At 48.1% G+C, this 27,776-nt stretch overlaps 1 long non-coding RNA gene across 2 annotated transcripts; it reads right to left on the bottom strand.

Moving 5' to 3' along the window:
• LOC118688603 (uncharacterized) lies at positions 1-24,961 on the bottom strand. Of its 2 annotated transcripts, XR_004980486.2 has the most exons (6): positions 24,857-24,961; positions 17,337-17,470; positions 14,997-15,101; positions 11,432-11,569; positions 2,509-2,695; positions 1-2,271 (listed from the first exon to the last, which is right to left on the bottom strand). It is a non-coding gene; the product is annotated as an uncharacterized LOC118688603 (long non-coding RNA). The 2 variants fall into 2 exon arrangements; XR_004980485.1 differs by lacking the exon at positions 1-2,271 and having other exon boundaries at positions 2,456-2,695.
• Between the last annotated feature and the right edge of the window lie 2,815 nt (positions 24,962-27,776).

The raw sequence follows: 27,776 nt of genomic DNA, 5'->3' as shown, positions 1-27,776 counted from the left end.
TAATTTCCAAACCATTTTGTTCTTCCATCAGTTAAACCCCAGCTTTCTCTACTCAAATCCCTCATTTCTGATCCAGGCACTGATATCAATTTACTCCTAAAAAACAGAAGAACAAACATTTTGGGAAGCCTGACCCCTCCCAGGCACCCCAATGGCCCCGTTTCATCTGCTGCATTATCGAACTCCATTGCAATTATTGGCTTTATTTCATATTTGAATGTAATTATGCTCGGCCTTTGCTCTAATAAATTCCTGAACCAGGAATTCAGACAAGAAATTCAAACACCCCGAGCCTGCTGAGGAAAAATGCTGAGAGAAAGGTGATGGTGCTCACACAGCTCTGCTCCCAAATCAATACAGAATACATTCATAAATTAACAATCACTCCAGAGTCAAACACTCATTGCTGCAGGAACACTGCATAATTAAACCACGGGAATGAATAAGTAATTAAAATTTAATTTTCATTTTTGGTTCCTTTTTTAAGCCTTTGGTTAAAAATTAGCTTAGCTACCTGACTTTATTTCTGCTGGAGGTTACCCTGGTCATGACTCCAAACACTGCAGGATTTTAACTGGATTTGGGCCATAACCTGGGAAGGGAAAGGAATGAGGAAAGGGGAAAGGGGAAATGGGAAAGGGGGAAAGGGGGAAGGGGGGAAGGGGGAAAGGGGGGAAGGGGAAAGGGGAAAGGGGAAAGGGGAAAGGGGAAAGGGGAAAGGGGAAAGGGGAAAGGAAAAGGGGAAGGGAAAAGGGGAAGGGAAAAGGGGAAAGGGGAAAGGGGAAAAGGGGGAAAGGGGGAAAGGGGGAAAGGGGGAAAGGGGAAAAGGGGGAAGGGGGAAAGGGAAAAGGGAAAAGGGGAAAGGGGAAAGGGGAAAGGGGAAGGGAAAAGGGAAAGATATCCCCCAGATAACTCTCCAGAGTACAAATGAGCTGCAAAAGCTAAAAGCAAAGCCCTGCCTGGCAGCTGAACATGGGCCAGAGGCAGGAGAGGCCTGGAGGCAGGGTTGGGATGCTGTTATCCAGGTCCAGGGAAGAAGTTAATGATATTCCTTACACCAAACGTGCTTTATCATAACCCTGGCTGAGTTTGCACAGGTACAGAAAGGGTTTGCTCAACTGAGCTGACAGGGGAGGTTTTATTGAGATAATAACAGGAACTATCAGGAAAAAGAAAAGATGGATCCTTGCTGGAATCAATCAAAAGGCCTTGAAGAGACTAACAGAAAAGCCAAGTGAGTTTGCCTGCCAATTCAGGAGTTTAAAGGAGGCAGGAAAATACATTTCAATTATGCAATCAAAGATCACTGAACAATCCAAAGGCTATAAAAACAGGGGCTGAAATATTAAAATAGATAAATCTGAAATAACCCCAAAGACAGGCAGCTCAATAAAGACAACAGCAGTGAGAAGTAATTACAGGGGGAGAAGTGAGCAGCTTGTGAATGAGTTCCCTGGGCCCAGCCACTGGGTCCGGGCAGGAATAAAAGGAATAAAAAGTGCAAGAAGGAAGAAAAGCAGTGGAGTGCCAGGGAGGTGAGGATGGATTTAAAAGGAACATTGGTAACAAGCGAATGGGAGCTGTGCCCTGTGGGAAGAAGCTTGGAGCATGAAAAGGGAAAGGACAGGTGAAGTTAAAAGTCATACTGGGAATTAATGGGAATCAAGAGAAGGAAAGTTGTTTGTCTTTAGGAGATAACAAAATTCTGATATGCAGGGAAACTTACAGGCATGGAAAACTGACGATTTTTACAGAGGACATGGAATTCCTTCTTCCTGGCTGTTGATTGAATGGTTTTTGGTGGGAATCTGGCTTTCCCCGGTTCCCAGGTTGTTTTCAGTGTTTCCCGTCCCTCCCTGTGGGTTTTGTATTCCAGGGATGTCCCTGCCCCACTGGTGGCTGCTGGGGTGGGTGGCTGGAGCAGGAATTACAGGTCACAGCTCCAGGGCAGTGATGGAGCTGTTGGACAGTGATGCAAAATCCAGTTTTATCAGGAATAGGAAAAGTCAACCTCAGAGTTGGAACTGGGGGGGCACAAACATAAACCACAAAATCCCAGGCTCACAAAATTCACTCCAACTTTGAATTTTGATCAGGGAACTAGAGGGAGACAGCTCAGATGTGCAGGTATGACCTTGGCTCCACCACACCAGGAAAATTCCCCTTTTTACCTCATTTTTGCAGGAAGCTGAGGCCGTTTTCCCCCCTGCAGAGTGTCCTGACTGGGGATGCTGGGCTGGGGATGCTGGGCACTCCACAGTCTCTGAAAGGCTGTTCAGAGACAAACCAGATTTGTTTCATCCATGAAGGAAACCACAGGCAAGGGGTGGGAACTGCTGTGATCCAAAATCCCCTTTTCCAGCCCAAACCCCGGGCTGCCCCTCCTGAGCTGAGCAGAATCCACCAAAGCAGCAACTCCTCACATTTGGAGTAATGAAAATCTGGCTACACTGACTTAAGGCAATTCGCAGTTGTTAAATTTAATTTCCCATCAATAAATATAATTACCTAATTCAATTTCTGCCTCTTAATAAAAATGGTTTCCAATGTCGTTAGAGCCTCAATCCCCAATATCTGAGGCTGCTCAGGATTATGGGCTGTGTAAATACAATTTCTGCAAGCAGATGGATTTTCCATGCAGATGGAGAAACACAAATTGGAATCAGTGGCTCTGGCAGCTTCCAACACCTTCAACCTGAAAAAACGAGAAACAATAAAATTACAGAGGTTTTCTTTTCCCTCTATCTTGCTGAGAAAGGAAAAGCTCTGCTCGTGCCTTCTTTAATTTGACAAGGCTTAAGATGTTCCTTTTCAGGGGTTTAATTAGCTAAAATATATCCCCAGGAGAAAAATTAGGAGCGTCCTCGAGGTTTATTTGACACTCTGCAAACACTGGAGCTCCCTCTTGAAAGGGAAATTTCCTGCCTGGGATGATGGTGCAGGTTTTAATGAAGCCACTTGACCACAGCCCTGGCAGCCAGGGGAGGATTTCCCCTCACAGATCCGTGCCAAAATGTGATTATGTGATTATGATGAAAGGCCTCAGGCTGCACCAGGGGGTGAGGTTGGAGAAGGGGAAATTTCCTCATTTCTCCATGGAAAGGGCTCAGGCACAGGGAGGGGCAGTGGTGGGGTCACATCCCTGGAGGTGTCCGAGAAATGTGGGGCTGTGGCACCTGGGGACAGGGACAGGGATCAATGTGGGGGTGTTTGGGTGGGAGGGACCCCAAACCCCCCCAGTGCCAGCCCTGCCATGGCAGGGACACCTCCCACTGTCCCAGGTGCTCCCAGCCCCAGTGTCCAGCCTGGCCTTGGGCACTGCCAGGGATCCAGGGGCAGCCCCAGCTGCTCTGGGCACCTGTGCCAGGGCTGCCCACCCTGCCAGGGAACAATTCCCAATTCCCAATCTCCCATCCAGCCCTGCCCTCTGGCACTGGGAGCCATTCCCTGGCTCCTGTCCCTCCATCCTTGTCCCCAGTCCCTCTGCAGCTCTCCTGGAGCCCCTTCAGGCCCTGCCAGGGGCTCTGAGCTCTCCCTGGAGCTGCTCCTGTCCAGGTGAGCCCCCCAGGTGTCCCAGCAGAGCTGCTCCATCCTCTGAGCATTTGGTGCCTCCTCTGGATGCCCCAGCAGCTCCAGGTCCCTCCTGGGCTGGGCTCTGCAGGTGGGGCTCACCTGGGCACAGGGGCACAATTCCCCTTTCCTGCTGCCCTCGGGGATGCCTGGACACAAAGATCTCTCCTTGGCCAAAGTTTCCTCCCTGGGTCCCACATTTCCAAGGCTGTGCAGAAGTTCCCACTTCAGGGATCAATTTTGAACCTCAGCTTGGGAGCTGCACCAACATTCAGGCACTGAGTGACTGAGGGGCCCTGGTGCAGGAATGAGGTGAAAATCCATCACTGCCACGGCTGCCACCTGCAATCCCAACCACTCCTGAGCGCCTGCAGAGCAGGGGAACAGGGAAGAAAACGGAATGAAGGCAGCCTTAAAAAAACTAAACCCGAGAAAACTTTGCAGAATACAAATCAGAGCCCAGCCACAGCTGGTGTGGAGCTTTTAATTGCTTTTAAGGGAAGCAATTCCCCGTGGGCCGGGAAGATGGGACAGCTTGAGGTCTGAAGTCATTTACCAAGTCTATTGTTCTGAGGTGCCTTCAGGCAGAATCACTTCTCTCTTTGCTGGGCTTTTTTTCTTCTTTTTTTTTTAATATTGTTTAGCTGTGGGAAGCATCATTCCAGCCTGCCATGTTCCCATTTGTCTTGGTTTTGCTGGCAATTAGGCCGGTTCTGATGGGATGGGGGGATGCTCCAGCAGGGCAGGGATCTGCTGGCACCAGGCTGGGCTGGCTGGGGCAGGGACCCCTCCAAACCCCCCCTGCAGCCTCCCAGCCTCCCCTTCCCCGTGCTGGGAATGCATTTTCCAGCTGAACAAAAATGCAGTTTGCTCCTTTTCCACCACAGGGAGCTCGGTGGGGAGTTCCAGCAGGGAGGAAAAGGATAAATGCACGTTTTGCCACCCAAATTCCAAAGAGGATCTTTGGCCCATTTCTCTCCCCTGCACAAACGCTGTTCCCTCCATGCTCTCTCTCCCCATTCCCAGGCACTGGGCCCACATCCCAGATTTTCACTTGGAAGATCAGACTCCAGGCTCAGCCTCAAGAACAATCCAGACAGAAATGGTAAAAATGACCCCAGGCATCCCAGGAGGCTGGGAAAGAAGGTTGGATCCCTCCTGGGGGAGGCTTGGCAATGAGGTAAAGTCATTTTAACCTTCAGAGCCTCCGAGCACCCAGGGCTGATTCCAGGGAGAATCTCCCTGAAAACAGGCAGAGCTCGTGATTCCGTGGATGTTTTCTCCCTGGGCTTGGGGCATTGGCATTTTCTGCCATCCCAGGTGCCCACCAGGGTGCAGAGGGCGCTCCCCCAGGAGGGGCTGGGCAGGAGAAGGTTCCTCAGCCGGGGCAGTGACTGCAGAGCTCGGCCTCGCTCCTCACCAGAGCCCAGAGAGCCTCTCCCAGGGGCCCCAGCAGCCAGGGCAGAGCTCTGGGCCGGTTCTGCAGCTGGGAGGATCCAATTCCCACTGCACTGCTCCCTGCAGCCCCTCAGGAGCAGCTCCAGCCCAGCCCTGGCTCCACACGGGGCTCTGTGCCCAGGGCCCCCAGGAAAACAAACTAAAGGAAACCAAAAACTGCTGGGAAAACCATGGGTCCAACACTTCTGGCTCTGACACTGCACAAACACCAAACTCTTTTATCACCATTTTCATTATTGATGAAAATCGCAGCTGGGATCATCAATTAACACACATTAATCAAAACTCACCACAGTTCCCCATTTCTGGCAGGTGTTTGCAACAAGGACCCTCCTTCCATCTTCCCTCCACTCGCCCTTTGTGTGAGGGGAACAAGCAGCAGCTCAGGACAGGCTGTGTGCATCAGTCCCTGAGTGTGAGGATCAGCCGCGCAATCCTCATGGAAAACCCTTCCCTGACAAGTCCCTCATTCCCCCACACCTCCCTTTTGTCCCTCATTCCCCCACACCTCCCTTTTGTCCCGGGCTGCCATGACAGCACCTGCTTTATCTGCCACCAGGGGCTGTTTTTCACGGCCAAATTGATGCACTCCTTTTGTTTTTCCCTTTTCTTCTTTTTGTCTTTCCCTTTTCCATAATTCATCCTTTAAAGATAACACCACTGGCAATGAAGAAGTGCATCTGAACTCTGACAAACTCCCCAAAAGCTCCTCAGCCTCTCGCAGCAGTCTGCAATAAATCAGGTGTTTCAGCCAGCCTGAGCAGACAGGCTGGGAAGCAGGCAGAAATAACTGCAAATGAAGTGACTTTGTTTTAAATGCAACCAAGTCAGGGCCTGCTGATACTGCAGAAATATTGTTCTCTGAATTTCCTTCCTCTCCACGAGTTTCTTCCTCATCACACTCCTGACTCGCTTGGGATTATCTCCAAAAATGTAAATATCTGCCTCATTTGCTGTGGCTGCTGCTCTGCTGGGAGTTCACCTGGTGAATTCTACAGGACCAGTGGCTTATTCTGCTCAGAGAGAGCGAGGCAAAGGATGAGGCTGTGGTTTGGGGGAGGTTTTCAGCAGCAGCCTCTGTGAAGGGGTGGGTGTTAAAGGACATCACCAGGGTTATTCTGGTAAAGGACATATCCAGGGTTATTCTGGTAAAGGACATATCCAGGGTTATTCTGTTATTCTGGTAAAGGACATGTCCAGGGTTATTCTGTTATTCTGGTAAAGGACATCACCAGTGTTATTCTGTTATAGGACATCACCAGGGTTATTCTGATAAAGGACATCACCAGGGTTCTTCTGTTATTCTGGTGAAGGACATAAGGACATCACCAGGGTTACTCTGGTAAAAGACATATCCAGGGTTATTTTGTTATAGGACATCACCAGGGTTATTCTGTTATAGGACATCACCAGGGTTATTCTAGTAAAGGACATATCCAGGCTTATTCTGTTATTCTGGTAAAGGACATATCCAGGCTTATTTTGTTATTCTGGTAAAGGACATCACCAGGGTTATTCTGGTGAACAACATCACCAGGGTTATTCTTTCATAGGACATCACCAGGGTTATTCTGTTATAGGACATCACCAGGGTTATTCTGTTATAGGACAGCACCAGGGTTATTCTGTTATAGGACATCACCAGGGTTATTCTTCCATAGGACATCACCAGAGTTATTCTGCTCAGAAGAGAGGCAAAGGATGGGGCTGTGGTTTTAGGGGGAGAAGTTTTCCAGCAGCAGCCTCTGTGAAGGGGTTGGTGTTAAAGGACATCGCCCCATGCCCTGAGCACTGGGGGGGTCAGGGTCAGCCTGGGAGGATCTGGGGAGGATTTGGAGAAGGGAAATGGGAGAGGAGGGGTTAAAGCCCCACCAGCCCAGGCGGAGTCAGGGATCCCCCACAAGGCCCTCCTGAACTGACCCAGTCTGGTTCCACAATTGTCATTCCCGACCCACAATTGTCATTCCCATTCCACAACTGTCATTCCCGACCCACAATTGTCATTCCCGACCCACAATTGTCATTCCCATTCCACAACTGTCATTCCCGACCCACAATTGTCATTCCCGACCCACAATTGTCATTCCCATTCCACAACTGTCATTCCCGACCCACAATTGTCATTCCCGACCCACAATTGTCATTCCCATTCCACAACTGTCATTCCCGACCCACAATTGTCATTCCTGACCCACAATTGTCATTCCCGACCCACAATTGTCATTCCCATTCCACAACTGTCATTCCCGACCCACAATTGTCATTCCCATTCCACAATTGTCATTCCCAACCCACAATTGTCATTCCCAACCCACAATTGTCCTTCCCAATGCACAATTGTCATTCCTAACCCACAATCATCATTCCCAATGCACGTTTCTGCACCCATCCCAGCACAAGAAAAGCCTGGTGCAGAGAATCCAGAGTGCCCTGCTCTGCAGCCAGGCTGGGAGAGTTCACCTGGAGCCCCTTCCAGACTCATTCCAGCCATAAACACCCAAACTTCATTTTCTTCATTTCACCACTGACCTCTGCTTTCCCCTGAGCAGAGGAAACTCCATTTGCAATTATCCATGGGAAGGAGCCAGGTTGTTCCAGGGCTGCCCTTGGATACCATCCGACTATAAATGCAAACTCTGAAGTGCTCAGAACCTGCCACCTCCACGCCTCAAATACACTGGAACACCAGAAAACAAACCAAACCCCCCCAAAAAAACCCAAAAACCAAAAAAAAAACCACAAAAAAAACCCCAAAAAAACCCCAAAAAAAACCCAAACCACCAAAAAAAATCCCAGGGATGACAATCTCCCCTTCCCAGAGGGTTTCTGAGAGCCTCTCAGCAGTCAGAGTTCCTGGTGTTTCTCCTCTCAGGCTGAGATTTCAGCCCACACATTTGCTGTCTGTACCTTTGCAGGAAGGTGCTCTCCCTGAACTGCCCCTGGAGAAACTGGGCTTGGAAACGCCCACCAGAGGAGCTCCTTGTTATTTACAATGATTATTATGAAGCATCTGGTGGAAAAGACCTGTTTTATTCTGACAGCCCCTAGGGCTGGTGGCTCCAGTAAGGGATTTCAGCATGAGCTGCACGCTGTAAAATTCATGGCATGGTTGGGTTGGAAGGGACTCCAGTTCCCAGAATTCAAATCTCATTTTCTGGGGATATTTGATCCCAGCAAGGGCCAGCTAAACAAGGCAATTTGGTCCAAAGCCTGGGGATGCAGCATGGAAAATACAACAGCAGCTGATTTACTCCACAGCCTCAGAAATGTTTTCACTCCAACCCTGGCAGACAAATGGAGAGCTCAGCCCAGGATCTCCAGCAGAGCTGTAGAAACAATTGATTTTTCAGTTCAGTAGCCAAATTGGAAAAGTAAATAGTCTGAAATTACCCAGAATGGGGCTTTTTGTTGGTTTTCTTGTTGAATTGAAACATGGGCTGAGGAGCTGCAGCTCCTCCAGCAGCCTGGGCAGGGGGTTTCCAGCCAGGAATGGTCAGGATTGAGCTCCTTGATCCCCCCAGAAAAGGATCCTTGCCACCACCTGAGCCTGGTGGGAGGAGGGCGGGGGCCCTCTCCCTGCTCCTGCTCCCATGGGCTCCATCAGCTGAGAAAAGCCAGGGCCAGGTGTCCTCCCACCAGCCCTGCCTCGCATCAGGGGATGGAATTATCCCCAGTGGAATTATTCATGATGGAATCATTATCCCCACAGGAATTATTGCTGATGGAGCTATTGCTGATGGGATTATTCCCACAGGAATTATTATTATTCCCACAAGAATTATTATTCCCACAAGAATTATTATTCCCACAAAAATTATTCCAAATGGAATTATTCCTGATGGAATTACTATTCCCACAGGAATTATTGCTGATGGAAGCATTGCTGATGGGATTATTCCCACAGGAATTATTATTATTCCCACAAGAATTATTATTCCCACAAAAATTATTCCCAATGGAATTATTCCTGATGGAATTATTATCCCCACAGGAATTATTGCTGATGGAGCTATTGCTGATGGGATTATTCCCACAGGAATTATTCCCACAGGAATTATTGCCAATGGAATTATTTCCACAGGGATTATTTCCACAGGGATTATTGCCCATGGAATCATTCCCACAGGAATTATTATTCCTAATGGAATCATTCCCACAGGAGTTAATCCCACAGGAATTATTCCCAATGGAATTATTCCCACAGGAATTATTATTCCCAATGGAATTATTGTTCCCACATGAATTATTCCCAGTGCCCAACCTGGTGCCAGGCAGGAGGCGCCAGCTGCAGACCAAACTGACCAAACCCCACAAAACACAAAACATGAACCAAACCCCACAAAACACAGACCAAACCCCACAAAACACGAACCAAACCCAAAAAAACCACAAAACACAAACCAAGCCCCACAAAACACAAACCAAGCCCCACAAAACACAAACCAAACCCCACAAAACACAGACCAAACCCCACAAAACAAAACAGCACAGAAAAACACCCAAATAAATCCCACAGAGATAAAAAAAAAATCCTGCAGAGAAAAAAAAACGCACCCAAATAAATCCCATAGAGAAAATCCCAACAAAAATTAAAATTGCAGCAACAGTTCTGATTGGCTCCAGGAAGCCAAAAGCCCCATTTCCCAGGTCTTGGATGGAAAACCAAACACATCAGAGCTTAAATTGCTGCTCTGCAGCTGGAGCTGCACCACAGGATCACTGAGAAAGCTGCCAGCCCATCGAGTCCAGCCAACTGGTGACAACCCCACCCTGTCCCCAGCTCTGAGTGCCACCCCCAGGTGCCACCTGCAGGGATGGGCACTGCAACCCTCCCTGGGCACTTCCTGAGCCCCCTTTCCATGGGGAAATTCCTGCTGTGCCCACCCTGAGCCGCCCTGGCCCAGCCTGGGGCCGTTCCCTCTGCTCCAGGAGTTCCCTGGAGAAGCAAAGGTTCCCCCTGAGGCTCCTCTGCCCAGGTTCTGGGGGGTTGGTGCAGAAGGGAAGCGGGCACAGATTCCAGTCCCTGGCACCACCAGATTCCCAGGAACAACCCCAGGGGCTGGCACCCACACAGATCCAGGACATTTTGGCAGGCTGGAAAAGCCAGCAGGAAGGAACTGGGAACAGGGAATGGCTTTTCCCCGCTCAAGCCAACCAGACACAAGTGAGAGCTCTCAGCCAAAGCCAGTCACAACAATTAACTGTAAATTGCAAATTATTATTAAAAATTACTGAAAAAAATTATCTTTGTTTTGAATCACAAATGCAGAATCTGTGAGTTCTGCTTTATATTTATTTAGAAAGATAATAATCTCCTAAAGATAATAAGAAATGCTTTACCAAACATTAGGAGATGCTCTTTCCAGTATTTTCTTAAAACTAATCAAGTTCGAAATCCCAAGTTTCCTTTTATAAACAAGGTCATAAAATGCCTTAAAAATCTCCCAGGAAATTCATGGAAATTTATTCAGTCGGGTATGAGAGAGTAAATCTCTGTTATGCTTGTGGATCCTTCCCCAATCCATGTACATTTTAATTAAGCCCATTAATTTTACAGGATTGCTGCTTGTTTGTTGCTGGATTGTTGCTCTGAAGAAAGCAGCTTTTTTCCTATGGAAATTAAATTCCAAGAGCTTCAAAGTAAGTTTTTATACCAACCAGCACTGAAACCAGCACTGAGAAACACAAAACACTTCTTGCTGCATAGAAAGCTTGGTTTGGTTTTCTTGTTTGTATAACATCATGAAAAAAATTCTTTATTTTATCATGGGTCCACTGGGAAAACCCATGTGCTTCCTCAGGCTCAGTGTCATTCCAAATGGTCCTGATCCATTACCTGCTATCTAAGATTATTGGAGGAATTTCCATCTGTCATTGTGGCTTCCATGCCAAATTTCCTAAATTTCTCATCATGCCCTGACCTGGTTTGACCTTTATTTGCAGCAGCTTTTCCACCTCTGACATTCGATTTTATCTCAATCTTTACCAGCACTCAAAAATTTCAAAGCCAATTAAAACGTCCTCAGGGAAAAATGGGTTTGTAGTTCGACAGATATTCCATGAAACTGCTCAGGACTGAGATTGAGAGCTTAGGATCCTAAAAATAAGGAATGGTTTGGGCTGAGAGGGACCTAAAGGGACCTAAATCCCACCCAGTGCCACCCCTGCCATGGCAGGGACACCTCCCCCTGTCCCAGGTGCTCAAAGCCCTGCCCAAACTGGCCTTGGGCACTGCCAGGGATGGATATCTGCAATTTTCCTTGGATATTATTCTCCCTATTGGCACAAAACCCATCACACAACAAGTTCAGCGAAGCAGACTTGAGAATCTCTGTGCTTTCTGTCTAAATTACCGTCAGCACTGGAAGGAAGAAAAAAGAAAAAAAGCCAAAAAACAACTTACTTCAGTGTAGGGACTTAAATTGTCAGAAGAATTCCTTGTGTCTCCATAAAGGCAACATAAATCCTGGCAAAACCCATTCTCTACCCAAAACAACTCATTCTCCAGGTTGTGTTTTCCCAGGCTGCCTCCGGAACCTGTCTGGGAGGAAAATGAAGAACGAGTACATGAAGGAAATCATAATTTACAAGATGTTCTGAAGCCAGGCTGCATTTAAAACAACTGGAATTTGAGATTCACTTGTCAGGGGGAAAAAAAAAAGAGCTAACAAGGAAACCATGTAAATGCAGTGCATTTGTTGTTGTGCTCCTGCTAAAAATGCTGGAAGTGTCTGACAAATCCCCATAATGAGCTCCCATCTGCAGGTGGAAGGAAAGGGAAACTTGTTGAGGGCTGCAGGGAGTGGGAGAGCAGGGAAAACCTGGAAAAGCAGAGGCAGCGCCAACAGGAGCTCTGAGCCTCGCTGTGTGTTTTCCTTGGAATCCAAGAATGAACTGGTTCTTTGTTGGGAAAACAATTCAGTATCCAGAAGGGGAAAGGCTCGTGGCTCATGAGGTTTGTGCCCTCTGGCAATAGCATTGCTCCAAGGGAAGCAGATCCCAGAATCCCAGACTGGTGTGGGTGGGAAGGGACATGGAAATCCATCCCTAAATCCCACCCCTGTCCTGTCCCACATCCCTTGGGCACTGCCAGGGATCCAGGGGCAGCCACAGCTGCTCTGGGCACCTGTGCCAGTGACACAGAACGTGGTGAAAGACCCAGAGTAGCAAAGTTGAAGGAAAATGTTTTGAAATATTATTATAAATAACAATAAAATTCCTGCCAGCTAAGAGCAAAGCCAAGCCCCAAGGCCTTGAGGCTCTCCATGGGTGCAGAGGGAGAGCATCCTAGAGTAAACCCGGGCTTGATCCACACTGGAGCTGGACTCTGTGGTCTGTGTGGGTCCCTTCCAGCTCAGGATATTCCAGGAGTTCTCCCACCTGGCACTGGCACCTTCACCTCCCACCTGTGCACACCGCTCGTGGCTGTTTCCCCTCCAACCCCAATTCCAAGGTGCATTTTTGTGCCACTCGGGTGTCCAAGGTCCCTATTTTGGGCTCTCTCCCTTCCTTCACCAGAAAAGAATATCTTCTCTCAATCACAAAACAAACAAGATTCAACTAAACCTCACAGAATTGTGGAAAATCCTGAGCTGGGACCCACAGGGATCATCCAGTCCAGCTCCTGACCCTGCACAGGACTCCCCAAAATCCCACCCTGTGCCTGACAGCATTGCCCAAACCAAAGGCTTGCCCATGGTGAATTAATTTAATATTTGGGAGACAAAACCTCAGTCCTACACAATTTTCTCTCCCCCACTGCCAGTCCAGGCCTCAAAAATTACACAAAAATCCCAACTCCTCCTTCCAGCCTCACTCTAAACCCTCCCAACAATTTCTCCTCTCCATTTCCAGCTCTTCGCCCAAGGCTCCTGAAACATCATGTGGGGATTTGGGAGCCCCATTTGAAACAAATTGTTTTAATTAAACCAGTAATTTCCAACCCCGAGAGATGTAAACTATTAAAGAGCTGCCAGGAGGGAGAGGCACTAACGGAGAGCAGTGAGCAATTACGGCCAAGCTGCTGCTGGTTCTCTGGGAAAAGGGCTGGGAAAGCAGAGCCAGGCATCCCTCATCACCCCCAGAGCCCAGGATCCCCCTCCTAAAAAGGCTCAGCATCCCCAGAGCCTGCCCAGAGCCCAGGATCCCTCTCCTAAAAGGCTCAGCATCCTCACAGCCTTTCCAGAGCCCAGGATCCCTCTCCCAGAAAGGCTCATCACCCCCAGAGCCTTTCCAGAGCTCAGGATTCCCCTCCTAAAAAGGCTCAGCATCCCCAGAGCCTGCCCAGAGCTCAGGATCCCTCTCCTGAAAAGGCTCAGCATCCTCACAGCCTGCCCAGAGCCCAGGATCCCTCTCCTAAAAAGGCTCAGCATCCCCAGAGCCTGCCCAGAGCCCAGGATCCCCCTCCTAAAAAGGCTCAGCATCCCCAGAGCCCAGGATCCTCCTCTGAAAGGCTCAGCAGCTCCTTTTCTCAGGTGTCCAGTCGTTGGGATATAAGGGGAGGGATCAGGGATGGGAGAAAAGTCTCCAGCTGCACCAAGGGAAATACAGGTTGGATATTGGAAAAAGTTTTTCACAGAAAGGGTGATAAAGTTCTGGAATGGCTGCCCAGGGAGGTGCTGGAGTCCCCATCCCTGGGTGTGTTTAACAAAGCCTGGATGTGGCACTGGGTGCCAGGGTTTGGTTGGGGTGCTGGGGCTGGGCTGGACTCGATGGTCTTGGAGGTCTCTCCCAACCTGGTCAGTGTGGGAATTCTGTGAATTAACCCCCCCTCCACAGAACAGCTCCTCAAAACAACAGAGCAAGGGGAGCAGGAAAGGTTTTAACTGGTGGGAGTGAAGGCTCTGTCTCAGACAACTCAGCTGTGCTGCTCCCACACAGCCAGGGCCTCGGGAAGATGTGTTTGGGGTGGGCTAAAGCTCAGGAGAATTCAGAAATGTCAAGTTCATGTGCTCTTTTTCCCATAAAATGGATCTTATCCAACTCCAAACCAAATTCTTGGAGGCTTCTCTGGAAATGCCGCTGTCAGCCAAAAGAAGAAAAGAAGAAGCTTTTTTTAAAACATTTTTTCTCAAGTTGTAAATGGAAGGAAAACAAGAAGAATATCCAACAACAATCAATAATAACAATTTCAACAACTTATCCAAGAGCCACCTGTCTTCTTCCAAAATGAACTTTCCCCATTATCATTTCTAATCCTGGACTATTCACAGAATCACAGAATTTCTAGGTTGGAAGAGACCTTCAAGATCATCGAGTCCAACCCATGTTCTAACACCTCAACTCGATCATGGCACCAAGTGCCACATCCAGTCTTTTTTTAAACACATCAAGGGATGGTGACTCCACCACCTCCCTGGGCAGCCATTCCAGAACTTTATTCACAAATTCAAACCTCAGAAGGCAAAATCTGCTTCTTGTTACAAAGGTCAGTATTTCTAATCTACACCTGTTTCATGTCTGAGGGCTGAATTTACACCCTACACGTGGCCGAAAGGAATTTTACTGCTGTTCTGACCTCTGGAATGGCTCCTGTTCCAGGGAAGTGTTGGTTTGGGTGTAGAGCTCCAGGTACCCAGCTGCCCCAGAGCCAGGGCATAAAAGGAGAATTCCCAGCTTGAAATCAACCAGAGAGTGGCATCTAAAAATAAATATATTTGCACTTTCCACTCTGATCTGCTCAAGTGCAGCAGCAGAGAATCATGGAATGGTTTGGGTTGGAAGGGACCTCAAATCCCCCCCAGTGCCAGCCCCAGCCATGGCAGGGACACGTCCCACTGTCCCAGGTGCTCCCAGCCCCAGTGTCCAGCCTGGCCTTGGGCACTGCCAGGGATGCAGGGGCAGCCCCAGCTGCTCTGGGCACCTGTGCCAGGGCTGCCCACCCTGCCAGGGAAGGATTCCTGCCCAATATCCCATCTAAATTTACCTTTTTTTTAATTTAGCCATATTTCAGCATTTCAGGGGCTTACCATTCTCAAGAAAACCACCTTGTTCTGGAAGCCAGGAGATCCAAATTTCACTTCTAGGCACCATCATCTCGCCTGAAATAATCCAGAATTCTCTATATTTGGAAACTCACACACACAGAAAAAAAATAAAAAATTAAAAGCCATTTTTGCAATGTGGATTGCTAGTGAGGAACACAATTCAGTTGGTGTTCAACAACTCAGCTTCTCAGAGTGAGAAACAAAGCATGGGAGCACAATTCCTGAGGGAGGAAAAAGTAAGAAAACAAAAAATTGAAAACCCCAGAACTTTTCCCAATCAAAATCTCCATCTCTTTCCCGTCAATAGCAGCCAGATTTCCCCTGGGTGTCCCTTCAGGGAGCCCAGAGCAGCTCTGTGCACCCACAGCCCCCAGAGCCGCTCATTTCTCCTGGGAATTCCCTCCAGCCGCGAGCTCCTGGAGACAGCCAGGAGGAGGAAAGTGGGACTGTTGTTAACAACTCCCTCCTCGCTCACTCCAAGCTCATTAAATCCCAGCAATATCAAGCAGCCATTCCAGGCAGTGCCACGTGAAGCCCTTTTCCCTCCTCTCACAACCCTGGTGTCACCAAGGGACACGAGTGGCTGACGCCGCACTTTGTCACACACATCTTTTATGAAAAATCCTTTCCTTAGGAATTTTCCTCCTGAGAAGCTGAGAGGAACAAAATGTACCCAATGGTTATCTGCTGCTGTGGGATGCAACAGGTGCAGCTGGGATTGGGCTCATGGGGTTGTTTCTAATTCATGGCCAATCACAGCCCAGCTGCCTCGGACTCTCTGTCCCAGACACAAACCTTTGTGATCATTCCTTCCTATTCTATTCTTAGCCAGCCTTCTGATGAAACCTTTTCTTCTATTCTTTTAGTATAGTTTTAATGTAATATATATCATAAAATAATAAATCAGCCTTGTGAAACATGGAGTCAGATCCTCGTCTCTTCCCTCATCCAAGAACCCCTGTGAACACGGTCACAGCACTTCACCCGTGGCTCTGCTGCAAGAATTAAACAACATTAAACAGAATTACCAGGGCTGGAATCACAGGCAGATCAGGCCTCTTAAATCCCACAGAAGGATGTTTAAGCAGACATCCCACAAGGGCAAACAGATAAATTGAGGTTTCCTGCTGCAATCCCGGGGACAGCGGGAGAATGCTAAACAGGGAGCGCGAGGGACGCGGCGCAGCAAAACGTTTTGCCTTATTTTTAATTTAAATGTAGTTATAGAGATGAGGAGCCTGGAGGCACCAATCAAAGCCCACAGGATGATTAAGTCCTCTGAGCACACCGAAATCACCACTGCCCAGCACTGCTCGAGTCGTCCGAGGAGGAATTCTCTCAGCACAAAGTTGCTTTCTGCCTTTCATTTTTTTTAAAGTGTTTTCAAAAAACATGATTTCTCTGTGGCAAAGGAACCCTTTGAAGCGGCCCAAATAGCCTTTGAAGTGAATAGAGGAGTCATTTTGTATTCATGCCCCCTTTTTCCCTCTCCCCCCGCCCAAAAATGAAGGTGTAGGACTTGGTGAAAAATTCATGTCCTGGAATAGGGCAGCCCCGGCTGGTGACATCAGAGGCATTCAAGGGAACAAAATGGCACTAAAATAGAAGTGGAGAGATCCTCGGGTGCAAATCAAAGACACTGGATGGAAATGCTGCTTAATTAGTGCAGATGAAGAGGCACGAACTGGCAGGCAGAAGGTTGCAATGTAGAAAATTCAGGAGGCATTAATGGGCTGGTGAAAATGTCGCTCTTTGGAGCTGCCAGCCTCGCTTAGAAAGCTAAAAAATTTATTAAACCTCGGTGAATGTTGCTTTTCTCAGTCACAAAGGCCATTAAGAACTCCTGGAAGTGGTGGATGCCACACAGTCCATTAGCAGCTGGATGTTAACGCTGTTCTCTCCCTCCTTCCATCCCCATAAATGTATTTCTCTCCTCTAATATTTCCTAAGAGGCTCCTGTGGCACAGATTTTCCCTTGTACATCTTTCCTCAGCCTCAGAACAAATGAGACTGGCTGGTCTCACTCAGAAACTAAAAGTTTTCAGGTAGTTCTCTGCGGAATGATGAAATATCCCACAGGTTCCAGAAAGCAATTGGTAAATACAGGCTCCTGCTTCCATAAAAAGCAATTTATTAAACACAAATGTTCGGCAATGTGAAGTGTTTTACTGCTGCAAATTCAATACTGCTCGAAACATGCTCTGAAGTCAATAACCCAGCAGTAAAAGCAGCAGCACACACACAAATGTCTCATCTTATTCCACAAGCCACCATTTCCTCCCACACAAAATTCCCATCAAAACATCAGCTTCAAATTCTTACCCGAGCTGTCCAGTGGAAAAAGCAGCAACTTGGTTTTTTTATTTTTTACTTTTTTTTTTTTTTTTAAATAATTCCTCAGCACTTAAATCCCTTTTCATGTATATTGGATGTTTAGGAAGAGGGAAATAGTCTTCCTGGGAAAGAAAAAAAATCATGCAAATAAATCATGCAACAGGAAAGCTCATAAATCTGCATTTATATTGGAAGTAAAACTGAACTCACCAGAGGTGATTTACTGCCTCTAATAATGAATGTGACTATTGGGTCCTTAGATTTTCATTAGTGTGGTGAAAGAATTTATTTTATGAGCAAATATTTAAATACTCGTAGAAAGCAAATGTAAAAATATTGCAAATATTAAACCTCCAATTACTTCGAGTTATGTGAAAATTCATTGAAAAATAATTTCCTGCCTGCAGAAAAACAGATTGTCAAAATCTGGGGTTACTGCTTTGCCCGGGAGGCCGAGGAGTTTGATGGCTTTGTTTGGAGACTGGCTGAGGAAATCTGAGCATTTCCCACAGACACGGGCGGGGAGCAGGTGGCACTTGGGAACTTTGGGGATTCCTTATGAATCACGGAGTTGTTAAGGCTGGAGAAGATCTCAGAGTCCAACCAACCATTCCCAGCCCTGCCCCTTGTGCCCAAGGGCTGTGAAACCCCCCAGGGATGGGCACTGCAGCCAGGGCTCGACCACAGTGCCAGGGACAAAATTCTCCCCAATGCCCAACCTGAGCCTCCCGTGGAGTGTCACAGACACATTTTCTGAAAAATCCTTTCCTTGGGATTGTTCCTCCTGAGAAGCTGAGAGGCCTCAGGAACAAAATGTACCCAATGGTTATCTGCTGCTGTGGGATGCAACAGGTGCAGCTGGGATTGGGCTCATGGGGTTGTTTCTAATTCATGGCCAATCACAGCCCAGCTGGCTCGGACTCTCTGTCCCAGACACAAACCTTTGTTATTCATTCTTTCCTTTTCTATTCTTAGCCAGCCTTCTGATGAAATCTTTTCTTCTATTCCTTTAGTATAGTTTTAATGTAATATATATCATAAAATAATAAATCAGCCTTGTGAAACATGGAGTCAGATCCTGGTCTCTTCCCTCATCCCCAGACCCCTGTGAACACCATCACAATGGAGGAGGGAGGAGGAAGGAGCAGAACCTGTGAAGGAGCAGAACCTGTGACCAGCTGATGGTTTGGGGCACAGCAAAGGTGAGGAGTCCTTGCTGCCACCAAGGGATCATGGATTTGTCATTCCCTGGTGGATGCCAGGATGAGGAGGACATGGAGCAAGGCCAGAGGAGGCCATGAGGTTGGTAAGAGGACTGGAAAACCTCCCCTGTGGAGCTGGGAGAGCTGGGGGTGCTCACCTGGAGAGGAGAAGGGTGTGGGGAGCCCTGCCAGAACCTTCCAGGGTCTGGGGGATCACAGGGACCTCCAGCAGGAGCTGATGGAACAAGGAGCAATGGGCACAAAGGGAGAGAGGGGAAATTTAGCTGGAGATTGGGAATTGGGAATTGTTCCCTGGCAGGGCTGGATGGGAGATTGGGAATTGGGAATTGTTCCCTGGCAGGGTGGGCAGCCCTGGCACAGGTGCCCAGAGCAGCTGGGGCTGCCCCTGGATCCCTGGCAGTGCCCAAGGCCAGGCTGGACCCTGGGGCTGGGAGCACCTGGGACAGTGGGAGGTGTCCCTGCCATGGCAGGGTGGGAATGGGGGGGATTTGGGGTCCCTCCCAGCCCAAACAACTCCATGATCCCATGATGGAGGAGGATGAAGGAGAGCCACAAACACCCTGAGCTGCTTCACAAAATGAACAACAACAGTCCCCAAGGTCCTGCAGGCAGAAGATCCAAGTTCAGACAGTTCCCTGCAAGACAAAGCAGAAAACCCCACAAATGTTCTCATTTCACATCTCCCGTGGTCACACCACAACCACCAGGACACAAAAGGCTTTTCTTCCTCCAGATGCAGAATTCTGGTGATTTGGAACCATTTGAGTTCAGCTCAAACCAAAAGTAACCTCAATGGCAATGAAAGTTCAGCTCTTCCCTCACAGCACAGGAGGGTGGGAGTGAATTCCTGTTGGGTTTATGTGATTTGGGTTGATCACTCTGTGCCTACTTACCTTAAACAACCAGCTGTGAGCTGTGATGCTGCTTTATTTTTCAGAGCTTCAATAAAGAAAATGCTGCAATTTTGTAAATTATAGCCCTGCCACGGATGGCTCCATTTCCAACGTGCTTATCTTATCTCGTGCTTAAATCAAATCAAACACTTCCCCTAACAGCAAACCCTGCAAAAACCTGACAGGACAAAATGCAGAGGGAAATCTGAGATGTGATTTAGCTTGATTGCCAAAGGCACTTGCCAAAAGAGGATGGAGTACAAAGGCACAAGGGGTTTGGTGCAGCCCTCCCCGAGGAGTCAGCACAGAATTCCAGCCATTAGGGGGGGCAGATCTCCATCCCCAGAATTGCCATCATCTCCTCAGTTTTGGATATATGACAAAATGGTTTGGGTGGGAAGGGACTGAAACCCACCCAGTGCCAGCCCTGCCATGGCAGGGACACCTCCCACTGTCCCAGGCTGCTCCAGCCTGGCCTTGGGCACTTCCAATAACCTCAAGCTCTGAAAGATGAGTTCAGGAGACCCAAATTAACTCATTTCCCAGAGTGGGGGTGCAGCAGGCACCTCACCAGCCTGCTCCCCTCCCCAGAACGCGCCTGGTCACAGACTTGTATCCAAAACAAATGTTGGATTTTGTGCTCACCCTCCATTAACTGCCACGAGCACCTTCACTGGGATGAAAGCCTGTTTATCCATTTTAATTGGATATTAAAGTGTGTTTTGTGGCTACAGCCCAAACATCAGCGGCATATTAACTTACAACAGCTTTAACAACAAGAAACCCAACCCACCGTTGGCACACGGGCAATTATTCTGCAATTATCCAGAAATCACATTACCCACTAATTGCTCTTGCAGGCGCCTAATTGCTTCTCTAAATAGGGGGTGAGGCTCTACCCCTGGGCTTTCTCCACTACTTTGCTGGACCACCTTTCCTTCAAGCACTGAAAACATGGAGCAGCAGGGACCAGATTTTGTTCTGCTGGGGGCTTTTCCCAGCCCAAATCCGTGTGCGTGCCCTCCCTGCCCTGTCCTGGGCACCCCCAGCTCAGTGCCACCCACCAGGGCACCCTGAGGATCCAAAAGCTGCTCCTGAAGCACCCGTGGTGAAACTCCAGCAGGTTTTTAAGGAAATTTGGGCTGGGGACTTGGATGTGCCTTGGTGTTCCTGGAGGTCTTTTCCAACCTCAATGATTCCATGCCTGGCACGTTCCCAACCCTCCCTGTGTGAGCAGAGTAAAACCTCCCACGCCTACCCCAGGTGTAAATGATCCCATTCCAAGCAGAGATAGATAAATAAATATCTTGGTTTGTGTGTAATTTATCTCCTCTAATTTGAAGATCCTCCTTCTCCAAGAGGAACAAGCTGAGTTAGGAAGACACACAGGTGAGGAGAAGGGAGAGTCTGGTGGCTCTGAGGGGCCCTGAGTGATGAGTGCTGGCGATAATTGGCTGCAGCAATTAAGGCACTGGTGGGAAATGCTGCCCAGAGATCCAGCTCCTACCTCTGCATCCCGGGGAGAGAAATGGGAATCCCAGGCTGGAACAGCAGGCGTGACCCTCCCAGCTGCTTTAGCCCAGAAGCACAGCCTGCTTTGGGTGCAGAGGGACCTGGAATTCACCTTGATCCAACCCTGACCTGTGACCGTGTTCACAGGGGTCTGAGGATGGGGGAAGAGACCAGGATCTGACTCCACGTTTCACAAGGCTGATTTATTATTTTATGATATATATTACATTAAAACTATACTAAAAGAATAGAAGAAAGGATTTCATCAGAAGGCTGGCTAAGAATAGAAGAAGAAGGAATGAATAACAAAGGTTTGTGTCTGGGACAGAGAGTCCGAGCCAGCTGGGCTGTGATTGGCCATGAATTAGAAACAAGCACATGAGCCCAATCCCAGCTGCACCTGTTGCATCCCACAGCAGCAGATAACCATTGGGTACATTTTGTTCCTGAGGCCTCTCAGCTTCTCAGGAGGAACAATCCCAAGGAAAGGCTTTTTCAGAAAACATCATGGCCACACCGACCCTTCCAAGGCTGCTCCCAGCCCCAGCCTGGCCTTGGGCACTGCCAGGGATCCCGGGGCAGCCACAGCTGCTCTGGGAATTCCAGCCCAGCCCCTCCCCAATATCCCATTTAAACCTCCCCTTTCCCAGAGGGAAGCCATTCCCTGTGTCCTGTCCCTCTGCCCCTTGTCCCAAATCCCTCTCCACGTTTCTTGTTGGCTCCTTCAGCTGCTGAAAGGCCACAGCCAGCCCAGAGCTTCTCCTCTGCAGCTGCACCATCCCAGCTCTCCCACGTTTCCCTCATAGCAGAGGTGCTCCAGCCCTCAGATCAACTTGTCACGTTGAAGGCAAAATTAAAAAAAAAAAGAAGCCTTAATGAGGAAATGAGAGGATTTGCAGGAATTAGCTGAAGGGCACTCGGGTTTCTTGTTAAGAGCAGCAGCTTTGTGGGAATGTCACAGAGCAAATGGCACAGCAAAGCATCATTACAGCGGAATTAATTCAATGCTACATTACAGCACATCTCATTTGACTACTGTAAATCTCCTTCTGTGCTTCCTAGTAGTTATTTAATGAAAAACAAGCAAAAAAATGGTGTATTGCTCTCATATCTGTCCCTACAGCTCACAGAAATCCCAGTGCCACTGCAGCAAGCCTCATTCAAACATGACAAAAACACAATTCCTGCATCAAAGCGGGAATGATCTTCATCAATCCTCCTGCAGCCACTGAAAACACAGAATTCTGTGCTTCTTATGACAAATAAATCTTAAATATTCATGTCCTGGCAGAAATTCTCTTCTTAAACACAAAATTAACTCCCTGATTCCACGCTCCTTCAGACAATTGACACCTTCAGTGATTGAGGCCAAACAAATCACAGAGGTAAGGAGAGGCTTCATTTAATGGAAAAGCTGTCTGGAAAGAGCTTTTGATAAAGCTGAAGTTTCTCAGGATTGTGTCCAGTGGCCTTCAGCTGATTCTTCATAATCGTAAGAGCAGGAAACACAACCAAGATTGTTTTGCCTCCTTGTTGTTGCATTTTGATGCTTCTCACTTGTTCTGAGCCCATCTGCAGCCCTGCACTATGCAATGGACACCATACCCTGATTTAAGGATGAAGTGCCTGAGAAGAATGTTCTCTGTTTGTCCAGCTTTGGGGTAAATTACCCCATTTAATTTACCCCAAATTTACCCCAATTTGGGGTAAATTACAGCCACAGCTGCTTTGGGAATTCCAGCCCAGCCCCTGCCCAATATCCCATTTAAATTCTCCCCTTTCCCAGAGGGAATTTAACCCAGTTTGGGGTAAATTACCCCGTTTTATGCCCAGAATACCTGCTGTGCTCCCTGGTAAATCAAGCACCACCCAGGCACATTCTGCCTCAGCACACAGCAGCAGTGTTTAGCCTGAGCTAGCAGCCCATCCATCCTGCATTTTTCCATCTCCTGTACAGTTTGTGGAGTCCCCCAAATGAAGTTTTACACGAGATGTTCAATTTTTGCACAGCAGACCAAAGATTGTGTCTGGAACAAGGCTTGAATTGCAGCACTCCAGGATTTCCCCCCCGAGAATAAGGAGTTATTTTAGTGGAAAACAAGAACAGGAGGGACTGGGCACCTGATCCAAGACACTGGGGGAAAGAGCTGGAAAAGGAAATAAGGAAAGAGCTGGAAAGGGAAAACAGGGAAAAGCCAGCAGGAAATGAGGAAAAGAGCAGAGCCAAGCCAAAGACATCCAGAGGGAATTCCTCTTCCTTATGGGATCAGCCTCCATTTCCCAGGTGAGTAAAAACCCTGCTGTACTGGGAGATCATGGACACCTTCAGACTCTGGGCAATGTGGAAAACTCCTGGATCATGACAGGAAAATCCCATGGCAGGGGTGGCACTGGCTGGGTTTTGGGGTCCCTTCCCACCCTTTGGAGTCGCTCACCTCAGACTGGAATTTACCTTTCCAAAAATGTATCCATCTCAAATGTAAATGATCCACAAATTCAAAGTGTGCAAGTGATTTCAGCTGAAACAAAAATATTTCTTATAAACATTAAAAGTATTTGTGTCAAAACTCTTGGGTACTCAAAGTGAAATTAGCCCTGACGTGGGCCTGAGCTGCAGGAAAATCGCTGTCCTCAGTAAAAAGGTGGAAAGGATTTAAATTTTGGTGAAAAGCCTTTCAGCAAATTAGTGAGAGAAAGCCAGAATGGCCAATTCTTCACCTCCCACAGGTGAAGGGTCTGGACAGTTCTGAGGCTTTAAACCCCAGCCCTTTAAAAGATTTCCCTGAGCAGCTCTCCCTGATCCCTCACTGCAGAGTGCGGAGGGAAAAGCTGCCAAAGCAGATGGAGGGATGAGAAAGCAGCAGCAGCACGGATCTGCAGGGCTCAGAGCACTTGGTTTATCAAAGAGGGTGGCAGGGGCACTTTGATCACAGTTTAAGGAGCCAGAAAGGATAACAGAACCTGCCCGAGCAAGCACTTCATCCACACAGGAACACACATCCATTTCCAGGGGTTACGAGGGGAAAAGTGCCAGAGCCACAGAGGAAAAAGCAGCTCTTGAAGCAAAGCTGTGAATAATTAATGACTGAAGAAAATTACCAAAGGTTCTCGGGGCTGCTCCACTGCCAGAGGTCTTTAACACAAGGCCGAGTGTTTTGGGGTTTGTTTTTTTTTTTTACAAGAAATGTTCCAGTTCAACCAGAGCTGCTAGACTGGAATTAGCTCAGGGAAACCCCAGTGCTGGGCACTGATCAGATCCTGACTGGGATGGGCCACAACCCCAAACAAACCCCAAATTTCTACTAATTTGTTTTCAATGCTATTGGAAAGCACAAAGAAACATCCCAGGTGGAGCATATTTCCATTTAAAAAATGCTGTGGCTGGCGGTGCCAACAGCCAGGGAATTCAGCGCTGCTGCCACAGGAGCCATATACTCTTCTTTTTAAACAATTCCCACTCCTCCAGCTCCACCTCTGCTCTTTCCAGAGGGTTGGGGACCAGAGCTGGTCCAACCTCAGTAAAAAAATAATTACCCAAAGTAACAAAGATAATTACCGTGGTCAGAACACTCAGCTTGGTGAATTATCTCCTCTCCCAGAGCTCCTCTGCTGCCCCAGCAGCCCAGCCAGGCTCTTACTGGTTTGGGAGCCCCTTTCTTACTGGTTTGGGATGCCCTTTCCCAGTAGGGGCTGCACAATTGGCAGCCCCAGCCCACCCCGATTTCCTGGCCCTTAATTGCCTCATTAAGGCAATCACTGCTGTCATCTCCAGCGCTCCTCACAAACAGCAGCAAATTATTCTGAGCCTTTTCCCTCCCTGTGAGCCTTTCAAGGCCTCCCTTCAGGGCTTGCTGGGCTCTTTGGGGTGCTGGGTACCCACCTGGAATTCCTGGGATGAAAAGCAGAGGAACGAGTGCTTTGCCATCAGTCAGTGACTTCATTTTCCCCCGCTGGGTTCTAAAATTTGTCACTTAAACAAGCACTGGTGCTCCTGATTTATAGGAGGGAGGGTTTGGCCACAAAGATATTTCATCCGTGGGCAAATCTGTTTTATAGCCAACAATTTGTCAGGTTTCTAAAGCTCTGCCAAGAGCTGTTATTGATGGCAGAAGGCAAAACCAGCAAGGAGAAAACCAGCAAAATTTTGGCATCACGCACCAGAAAAGCCACAGCAGCCCTAAGAAAATTGTTGTCTGAGAGGAGCAAATGCTTGGGTGTGGATTTGGTCAAAATTCCAAAGCAGCTTTTGCCCAAAGAGGGGTTTCATACAGCACATCTTCCCAGGCAGCTGCAAAATTACCACATAAGTCCATCAAATCAGAGAATCATGGGGGAGTTTGTAACTCTTACAGCTACAGAAATATAAATATATAAATATATATATATATATATTTATATATATATATAAATATTTTAGATTGTACTGTGAATTTGGTATCCTGGAGTGGTGCCACAGCACTGAGAGCAGAGCAGCTCTGAACCATCCCCTGGACCTGGGGAGCTGCTGAAGCATCTCCAGGTGCCCAATTTAGTGTCAGAGCCCTCCTCTGAACCTCCATGAGAGGAATGGCAGATTTGTCTTTCCAAACAAGCTGTGGCTCTGCTGGTAGGTAAAACCAGCACTGGGAAAGAAAAGAAACAATGGGAAGGATTCCACTGACTGATGAATGGAAAAAGAGATTTGCTTTTACAAATCAACTTTAGGTTTGCTAAGAAATGAAATTAGACATTGAGAGATGAAAGAAACAGTGAGGAAGAAAAACCCCTAAATTCCCTAAGAATTAAAAATGAAAAGGGAGGGTTATACATTAGAGGGAAATCTTTGGGATCAGGTGTGTTGGGGAGTCTGAACCTCTCAAGTACCTCAGAAATGGGGAAAAACCCCTAAATTCCATAAGAATTAAAAATGAAAAGGGAGGGTTATACATTAGAGGGAAATCTTTGGGATCAGGTGTGTTGGGGAGTCTGAACCCCTCAAGTACCTCAGAAATGGGGAAACAGAGAAGGGAAATGCAGCTGGAAATTGGGATAAACAGGAGGCTGCATCCTCCAAAAATGGGAGAGATCCCAAGGGATGCCCCATGGCCTCTCCCTGTATTGGAATAAAGTTCCAGGACTCTTCTGTCTCCTGTTTGACACAAACCTCTGGTGTTTGTGGATTGATTTTCCTGACCTCCACAAGGGGTTCAGCCCTTCCCAGAGAGGGCAGCAGGGACAGCCTGGCAATGAGCACAGCCAGGGAGGGAGGGCTCCCCTGGAGAGGAAACGTTCATTTTTAACAGCATTGAATCATGGCAGCCAGGCCTGCATTCCTCTTAGTGTTCTCCTTCCATTTTCCCAAGTTTTGAGGCCTGCAGAGGTTGGGGAGGGAGAGGAGAGGAGAGGAGAGGAGAGGAGAGGAGAGGAGAGGAGAGGAGAGGAGAGGAGAGGAGAGGAGAGGAGAGGAGAGGAGAGGAGAGGAGAGGAGAGGAGAGGATTGACAGATTCTGTCCTACAGCTCTGTGGGAACTCAGCACATCACTCCGGATGTCCAGAGTTACCAAGAGAACCCTTGGGGGGTCTCAGAAATCCTGGAATGTTGCCAGGAGTGTTTGGTGGCTTGATTTTGATCCATCTACGGAAGTGACAGCAGTTTGAGGACGTGAGAATCACTTGGGAGTGAAGGGTGTAAAAAAGACACATTTACAGGGTGAAATACAGATTTTAGGGTTTTGGTACAGGGGGGTTATGGAGACAAGATGGAGGGATCAGGGCGTGTCTCGTCCTTCTTCTTTCTTCTTCTTGTTATCCATTTTCTGTGGTGATGTTGGCACTTGGGGATTGGTTTATGGTGAAGGTGCACTTGCCAACATGGGTGAAAGGTATTGGGAAATAAAGGTAAATATCATGTAGGTAGATTTTAGTATAAAAAGACATGACCGCCCCGTGGGTGGGCAGAGTGCCCTTGGCTGCCTTGCAGATCAGACCTCTGTTGGGCAGACAGAAAATTTTGTAGATAAGAAAAAATAAACAATCTGAAGACCGAAAAGCTGAAGAGTCCAGACTCGTCCTTTGAAACGCGTGCCACCCAAGAACCACACTACCCGTGTCGGGGCAGAGACAGACAGACAGCCAGACCAGACCCAGCTCCTCAGGGCACAATGTCCCGCTGGTCTCTGGGGAGCCCTCTGGGGGCACAGGAGGTGGCCAGGGCCAGCTGGGTGGGAAGCACCAGCCCAGCCCTGCTGGCAGCACCGTGGCACAGCCAGGCTGGCAAATTGGTGTTTGCTCCTGCCAGGCTGTCATCCCAACATCCATTAAACTGCTGATTGCAGGGACATTAATGACAGGAGCAGCAGGGCAATGCTGCCAGGTAATCCCAGGGCTGCTGGAGGGGCAGCCTGGCTTGGCACCCAGCTACTGCAGCATCCCTTTGCCTTGGAAGTCAAATTCTTGGGTTTCTGGAGCTACCTGTGAAGCACAAAGAGCTAAACTCTATTAACTGCACACCTGACACGTTGTTTATAAAAGATCCTGAAAGCTTCATCCTTTATTGAAAGCTTCCTGCAGAGAGAAGAGCCCAAGGAGCTGTAAATCATGTCCTTATCAATGGAAATATCAGGAAATAAAGGATGTTCTAACCCTGCTCACACCGCTCAAAGGGAGAACAAAGCAGTGAAGATTTGTTTAGAATTGATTTCCCTGGGTATTCCAGAGAATCCCCACACCACCAGCAGGGCCAGGGTCTCCTCGTGGAACAGCAACACCAAAAACCAAGGGCAGGTTCACCCCCACAGCCTCCTGGACACTCGGGGGAGTGA

This window comes from Molothrus ater, chromosome 8 (genome assembly GCF_012460135.2).
Source record: "Molothrus ater isolate BHLD 08-10-18 breed brown headed cowbird chromosome 8, BPBGC_Mater_1.1, whole genome shotgun sequence".
Classification (NCBI taxonomy): Eukaryota; Metazoa; Chordata; class Aves; order Passeriformes; family Icteridae; genus Molothrus; species Molothrus ater.
The sequence above is the reverse complement of the archived record's forward strand: the minus strand, read 5'-3'. Positions and strand labels throughout refer to the sequence as shown.